Source organism: Corvus brachyrhynchos, unplaced genomic scaffold (assembly GCF_000691975.1).
Source record: "Corvus brachyrhynchos isolate BGI_N302 unplaced genomic scaffold, ASM69197v1 scaffold103, whole genome shotgun sequence".
NCBI lineage: Eukaryota > Metazoa > Chordata > Aves > Passeriformes > Corvidae > Corvus > Corvus brachyrhynchos.
This window is the reverse complement of record NW_008237436.1, coordinates 4403087-4411346: the sequence shown is the minus strand read 5'-3', so window position 1 is coordinate 4411346 and position 8260 is coordinate 4403087. Positions and strand designations below refer to the sequence as shown.

The 8260-nt window shown below is 39.1% G+C and overlaps 1 protein-coding gene across 1 annotated transcript in view; it reads left to right on the top strand.

Moving 5' to 3' along the window:
* The first annotated feature begins 5055 nt into the window (after positions 1-5055).
* The window catches only part of FRY (FRY microtubule binding protein), a 199377-nt gene continuing 196172 nt past the window's right edge, over positions 5056-8260 (top strand). The window contains exon 1 of the mRNA XM_017731357.1: positions 5056-5234. The gene's annotated coding sequence lies outside the window, so the exon portion shown is untranslated. The remainder of the gene's footprint in view (positions 5235-8260) is intronic.

Sequence of the window (8260 nt, the reverse complement as noted above, 5' to 3'; positions counted from 1 at the left end):
CTAATACTGAACCTTTCTCTGTAAGTATTCAACATACTCAGCTATTTAACCAGGAACATTTTTAACAGAATTTTAGTGCAAGTGAAGATTGTTTCAACGTTCGGTGGAAAGGGAAGATTAGTGCAAGAATGGCAAGGTATTTACATGATCTTTTGCAGGGATTAACATGTTCTTTGCATGAACTATTTCTCTAAAGAATTATTATCATATTGTGATCTCAGCACTAATTACCACTCTGAGTAAGAAATAGTCTAGCTGCTTTTGATTCATTCTTCCATGTTGTTTGTTGCCTTCTTTTCTAGAAAGTTATATTTCTCATGAAGAAAAGTGAAATTTCCCTTTGCGCTTCCCATTCCTGCCTCTCTTTTTCTTTTTTTCTCCTCCACATTTAGTTGTAAAGTGTGACTGGTGCAGTTGCTGTTTTGGACCCCACCCTTGGGGTTGCTACGCAGAGGAATGACGGTGTTGCGTAAGTAACCTGTTACTGAACAGGCTACTGCAGCCCTAATCAGCCACCTAATGACAGCCAAGTCCTAAAGGAAATAACTCCTACCATTTACTGTTTGGATCCAGACCTTTTAAATATGGAAAAAATGAAGCGTTGAATTTGTCTTAACAGATAAAGAGAAGGAAACCTACTGACAGAAACTAGTATAAAGCGAGAATATAAATTCCTGAAAATAACTGGCAGAATAGTAACTCCTGAAAATGGAAAATGAAAGTGCTCTATTGGTTTTTTTCAGTTTTGATGTTTGGGGATGTGGATTCAGTTTGGGTCCACCTCTGGCTTCTTGGACTCGTTAGTCAGTGACCTCAAATGAACTGCATCGATTTCATGAGGTAGTTTATAGTTTGTTCTCTGCAATAAATATCTGACTCTAGTAATTCAGATCTTGACATTCCAAATCAAACTGATTTCTCCATCCCAGTTAAGTGGTATAATGTAAATTACCCAAAGTAGAAGCATGCATGTAAATATTTGAAATAGGGTAGTAATACTTTCTGACAAATAGTACTACAGATTTGTTTGGTTAAAAGTTTGTATGAGTTTCTGCATGTTCTGGAGATTGTTATCAAATGGATCATTGTTTATTAGCACCATCTTAAAGTTGATAAACATCAAAATATTAGGAGATAATCATGTGAAACTGCACGTGGGAAAGAAGAGAAGCAGAAAGCAGAGCCTGGGAGGGTAGTGAGACAGTAGGTATGAATTTCAGGTGAGCAGACAGGATGCTCTGAAAACAAAACTAAGGAGATACAAAACTGTAGAGAGGTTAAAGGTGCGAAGTTAAGAGGCAGTGAAAGGAGCAGGTTTGCAATCGCTGATGACATTTTTGAGACTAAATTTTTCCCTGGCATTAAGATCAGCCAAGAAAAGCTCTTTTGTTGTTTTTTTGGGTTCTGGCCAGTGTTGGCTTAGCCATAGGGAGATAATGTAGGCAGTTACTCAACTGCTCAACTGGCGGAAGCAGACAGACAGCTCTGTGACATCTCCTTGTGTCCTGCCTCTCCTTTGCTTGTGGCTTTTCGTGAGTGGTGGTTCACGGACTCTGAGATGGCCGGGCAGCAGGTCTTTGCCTCATGCTGCACAGGCAGGCATAGGCTGCTGTCCCCTGTTCTGACATGCTGAGGGGCCAGAAAGGACAAGGCAGCCCCGATAACCACCCTGGGTGGTTTTTCTCAGAAGCAGCCCCTACCACCCTTACCTCCCCCCGCACCATGAGAGCACACCCGCTTCTCCATCTCAGCCCTCCTGCTTCCTCCTCCCTCTTCCTCTCTACTCCCCACTGCAACTTCACATCTGCCTTTGCAAAGCTCTGAGCCGGCTTTGCGAAGCAGCTGCTGGGCTTGCTGGGCTAAGGGCCTTTGCTTCTTGAAATTGCACCATCTGGCTGTGCACAGTGTATGGAGTTTATATTTAGATCACCTTGTATCTGGCATCTGGACTTTATTTCTGTGTGCTTGATGAGACCTGGTTGGAGCACTTTCTGTTGTGGATAATATTCTGCATAATGTGTGCATTGTTAGTTCTCAGTAGCCACAGTGAATAATGTTCCATAAAAAGAGTTGCTCTTTCTGTAGAGCTGTGAGAACTGCATGCAAGGTGCCATTTATTATTGGTGTTTGTCAGAAATATCAGACACAGACAGGACTGGTAAAAAACATGTTTCCCTTGAAATTAGATCAATTATAAATATCTGCAGAGATGGGCTAGTGCATGACAGATCCAGCAGTACTGAGTAATCTGATATTAAACTATGTCGTTGTATATAGCTGAAGATTTTATGCATAGGGCTGGGTTGCACAGTAGGTTTCTGTTTGCTTTTCAGGTATGTTTTTCTGTAAAGGAATCTTTGTCATAGCTTTGGGACCCAGCAAATGACTTTATTAGGTGAGTGCACAAAGTACCATGCTGCCTGAAGGCCAACAGAGGGTGCTGGAGTGATGCAGCTCTTACCTACACTCGTTTTTGTTGGTTTCTGGAGAACAATGTGCATTTTGACAAACCTCTTATTTGGGATGTCTTACTGTACAGCTATGAAGTTACTGCATTTTTTGTACATTTAATGTCATAATTTTGATACTTCTAAAGATTATTGTAAGTTATGAAGATTATTTCAGAAGTGCATATTAGAAATACTAGCAATAATATTTACAAGAAAAATGTGCACCTACTTAGGGCTCTTTAAAACTTTATTTACTTCTAAAAAAGATACAAACAAAAATTCTCCTTTTTCAGAAGAAAAAGTTGGGCGCAGTGGAAGTATAATTTCTGTGACTTATGTATACATGTTATTGTATATCTATTATATAATGGGGCTGATGTAGCAAACCACATCTATGAAAGTCATGGTTTGGTGTAAATAATACCTAGGTAGAAATAGCATACTTACAATGGAATTGTTCAAGGGGGGTGAATAAAAAGTTAGATAGCATATGACAAATCATTGGGCAACACTTCACAGTTAAACTAATTATTTCCATACTGTACTTTTTTTCAGGTTCCTCATTTTTATTCTTGTCCAGGGTCTGGTTTTCCTCACTTTGTAGAGGGGACTATGCCCTTTGTATATGGGACTGAAAAGGTGGTGTGTCTGCAAAGGGTTGTAATGTTTGGCTTGAGACTGCTTGCTTCAGGTTGTCCCTGCTCTTTGAAGTAATGTCCATGAAAGTCAGTATTTACACTGTATTACACAGAGTCTGGTATGGAAAGCACTCCCTCCCTCTCCTCCTGACTATCCTCCTCCCCCTAGAGCAAAGGATAATGGCTTCAGGTTACTAGAGACTGAGAAGTGCAACTGGTCACAGGGATATGCAAAAGTAGGTGATTACTTCTAACATGCAGTCTCCCCTTGCTGCACAGAAGTGATGTATGATGCCTAAATATGCTGTCTTGTACTGGTGATGATAACCTGAAGTATTCCATGTAATTGGGATTTCCTTTCATGAGTTTAAAACTTGATAACCAATTTTTGTCCAAAAATCTTGTATGTCTCTAGCAGCCTCTCACAGACATTAGCAGACTTCTCAGCAGGGAGATGAAAATAGGGTGGTTTCAGTAACCTATCAGATCTACCATCTGTCGTTTCTTGTATTATAAAACCAATAAGCATCTAAACAGTGGAGCCTTATCTTTAAAATGCATCTGGAGTATAACATAAGAAAAAATACCCAAATTTGCAGAAATTTTGAAGGAGCAGATCTGATCTGTTACTGCCCTGTCTGTCTCAGTGACTTTACTCAAATGCCACAGTTTGATACTCTCTTAACATTCAGGAAACCTGAATTCTTGAATAAACATGCTAGAAGAGGATTATCCAGACTTAGAGTAGTGCTACTTTAAGTGTGGACAGAAGTACTATTGTATTTTTATAGACATCAGCTGCAAAGGGCTATCCAGAAGGATAAAGGCACCGAAATCAAGATGTGTAAGTCCTTAAATAATGCATGCTGAAGTGGAAGGGTGGTTCCCATTGTCACAGGAAGGCTGGGGAGAGGAGACAGGTTGTAAAACACCCTCTTATGAGATAGGCAACTACTCAGTATCATTTGTTAATATCAGCTCAGTAGATCTTTTAATTACATGCCCTGTCAAACATCTCGTGGAGCTGAACAAGTCGAGGTGGAGATGGACTGTCCTATTTTCTGCCATGGATGTGGAGTATTCAGGTGGAGATACACTGTTCAAGAGGCTGCTCCAACAGCACTGTGGTTGTCCAGACAGGCGTGTCTCTGTCCTTGGAGGTATTCAATGCTTTGGTTGGACAAGGCCCTGAGTTAACTGCACTTCATGTTCACGTTAGCAAACAAGGTGTCTTACTCATGTCACAGGTCTATGTAGCATCATCGCTCCTTGAGCTCACAGGGGATATTCAAACTGCCCTCACAGTAACAAGATGCAACTTGGATTTGATAATTCAACATTATGGGCCTCTGGGCATACTCATCATGGGTTGGTGCTCTCCCTCCAAAGTGCAGTATCTGCATCTGCTGCCGGTGGCTTTGCAGGTGGTAGTCTCAGCTTCAGAACCTTTTGGCAGCCAGATGCCTGTATTTGCACCAAATAGGGATATAATATTTCCTGTTCTAATAGGGACTTGCAGTTATACCCAAATAGATACGAAAGCAGATTCCTACTTTCATCACTTTTTTTTTCCCATAGGCACCATTCTGTTTACTTCCGCTTAAGAAATTACAGCATAACTCAGTCTTTGCTGTTGCTTATAGCTTCTGACCAAAAATCTGTAAAAAAAGAGTCTAGTTTATAGTTCATATTTTCAGTGTAAAGACATGTTGTAATTTAAAAAATTTATGACATTTATATATAAATTTTTCTCACTTGTTTTATGTCTCTATCCCAGAACATGAACTCCTGGTAAGAAAGTGTGCAATAATTCTTTTAATGGCATCTGTTATGAAATGTTTGGTAGATTAATACCAATTTTAACATCATGTTTTAAGACTTGTGTTTCTTTTAAATCTTTTGTTTAATCTGGGAGCAGTAATATATCACAATGTCCAGGTGACTGAGGGTTGGCTGTTATTTTTCCTAGGTAGTTGTGATGGCTCACAAAGCAAAACAGTGATCTCCAGGAAGCAAGCAAGATAGCATCCAGACTGCTTGCAGTTAACCCATCTCTGCCTGAACTAGAAAACTATTTATGAAAATTACATTGCAGAATTAAAGCATTAAGAAAGATCACTGCTGGAAACTGTTGCTTCAGGGAAAGGTAAGACTTTGCATTAACTATCCAGTCATTATGGATTTACATGAGATTTTTCTGGTAAGACTGATAATAAATTCTATGTATTAATGCATTTCTTTATTGAATAGATTTGGCAACTGTTATAATATTTTTAGTAAATAGTTAAAAGTCTTTTGCATAGGTGAATAATATAAAACATGCAGATTGGTATTTGGAAAGTCGTGTATATGTGGTTCTTACTGAAAAAGATTGTGAGCATAAATTTGAATATTTGGCAATGACAAGTTTTGGGTTCTTATGGCCTGACTTTAAATATGAATTACAACGCTATATTAAGACTATCACATGTGACATGAGACTGTGCATACTTAACTGTAGATGTTTGTGGATTCTTTGTCTTAATGTTATGGAAAGCTGGCAAGCCATTACCAGGAGCTGAAGAACTTGTGGGCTTTTACTAAGCTGATCCAGTGCAAGTGTTTAGTTAAAGCCTTCCTGGGGCTGAAATTCCTTATAGAAACGAGTTGGCTATATTTGGCTTTTTAAATGCTGATATGTTGCTTGAAAACAGATGAACAAGCATTTTGCATGTGTACTAATGAAAGGATATAAAACAGCTGCAATTGCTACCATTTATATATCAAGGAGCCAGGGGAAAATATACAGCAACATGAGAACATCAGTGTCCTCTTGAACAAAACAAGCCTTTCTTTTCTGACTAGAAAGAAGGTTGTATTGGTTTTAAACTACTGTTACGCTGTATTTAGTCCTTCTGTCATAAATATAAGATTTCTTGGAGACAATTACTTTTGCTGTGTAATCGGCTATAAACCACATCAGATTATATTGTTTGCAGAATTTCTCCTGAAGTGCTGGCATCTATAGAGCTTCCAATTTTTCTCCAGTGGGGAGTGAAACATTTTCTTTTGCTTTTAAAGAGCAGTACTATAAAGATTCTTGACAGAGTCACAGCCTTTTCAATCCGAATAGTTATGTTATTTTCTTTGCTGATTGTTAAATACAGCTATTTCTGTTTCAGCTTTTCTAGATTTTTGGATGATGGTTTTCAGTACACTGGGCCAATTATTATACAGACATTTATTATTTGGTGCTTTTTTAATTTCAGTGTAGTGTGGTTTTTATCCAAGACAGTGCAGATCAAAACAAGTAAAAGGATGCATTTATGCTGTGGAGCACAGAGATCTGTGAATGTGTGATATGTGTTCTGGACCTTTACGATCACTGTGAAGATGGTGATTTTCATTGCCTAGGGATAAGCTGTTCTGTACACCAGAGATGTGTATCTTACAGCTGACGTGAAAAGGGCTCCATTTGGCCTAGTCCGTAAGTTCACTTTGGCTTGAGGTAGGGCTCTAGGACATATCTCCACAGCAGCATATCCAGTTCCAGCCTGGTGCAGCGCTGGAATATGCAGAAATTCCCGTGACAGGCACTGAAGGGTGTAAGGGAGACGTGTGCCCCTTATAGAGCAGTGCAGCCCCAGGAGTCCAGAGCACGTTCTCCAGCGCTACAGACATGAGACTGAGCACGTCTCATTGCACCATGTGAGCCAGGAGGGAATGCCTGATCACTCTGCTCTGGAAAAGTACAACTATGGGAGTAACAGGCTGTAAGCAGGGAAATGCGGGAGCTGTTTCCTAGACTACCTTGCAACAGTAATTGTAGGACGTACTATGTCCAGGTTTAAGCAAGCTCTGCAAATACGAGATCTGACCGCTTCTGGATTAGCTTGCCTGTTTTACTGTGCCTTCAAAGACCTGATTATATTAATGTTTCTCCTTCATGAAGCAGTTTGAGAAGATACAACCTCTCAGCCGTTAAGCTAATGACTTCTGAGTGGAAATGGTATCTCATGGCAGCAGGCTTCCCACTCTAATGAATACAAATTCGGCATATTAGCAGGTGTTTTGTAAGTGTCCTTGAAGTCAGAGATGGAACTATGTGAATATGCAAACCTATTTATGGGCTTTTATTTTCTAAAGGGAGATGAGACCAAATGACATAATGAGCTATTGTGAAATCTCTTTTACAGTTTAGAAAAAATCCCAGGGAACAGAGGGGCTGATTTAGTTCCATTTAACTAGAGCACTGTTGTTTTTTAATTACACTGGTTGCATGTCAGAAAAATTAGCAGTACTGAAGTCTGATGAATGTGTGATCTATCATCTTTACATAGATATCACAGGTTTTTGATGATGACAGTGCTGGCCGCAACAAGAGAGTGCTAGAGAGAGGGGAGATTATATCTGTTGCTACTCATAAATACAACTGCCTTGTTTTCCCTTATTTATTTTAATACGTCACTGTAAATTTATGCTATTTGTTTTATTTGATCTGATGATATTTTAATAGTATATTTGTCCAGCTGTATATTGAACTCAATTAATTCTGTGCCTTTGGCTTTTAGAAGTAACAAATGAAAACTGTGTATTTAGACCCAGCAAGGCATGTGACAAGCTATCTGGCAGTAATCTAGGAATGCAATTAATCGTGTTTAATTATGCACTTTATTTGCTAGGCTAGAGTTTTAGAATTTTGCAAGGTGAAGACCCCACAGGACATAAAAATTCAACCATTTTATTTTGTTTTACTACCTTGACTTCATTTATCAGAGTTTGAAAAACTCCATCATTTCTTCACTCAGTTAATTGTGAAGCCTGTGTTACCTAGGAAGGTCCTGGTTTTTACTTAAGTTCTGATAGCAAGCGTTGGTTTACTGAGTGTCCAAGAAAAGTGCAGGTCCCAGCAGCTGTAGGTTCAGGAAGTTTTTCTCCATTTTGATTTCCTTTCTTGGAAGGCCTGGCTCTGTGGAAGGTCCAGTTCTGTAACTGCCTAAACTATGTACATCTATACATGGATTATAGTACTTCACAAACTGGAGAATGAGGTATTTAAACAAATCTGACTGATACAGGAAAAAAAAATGAGAGCTAAGTGTCCAAGAATTGAGATGGAACACAGAGCAAGAAAAAAACCCCAGAGAATGAAGAACTAAAAATAGATTTGTTTTGTTATTTTTAGGAATTCCT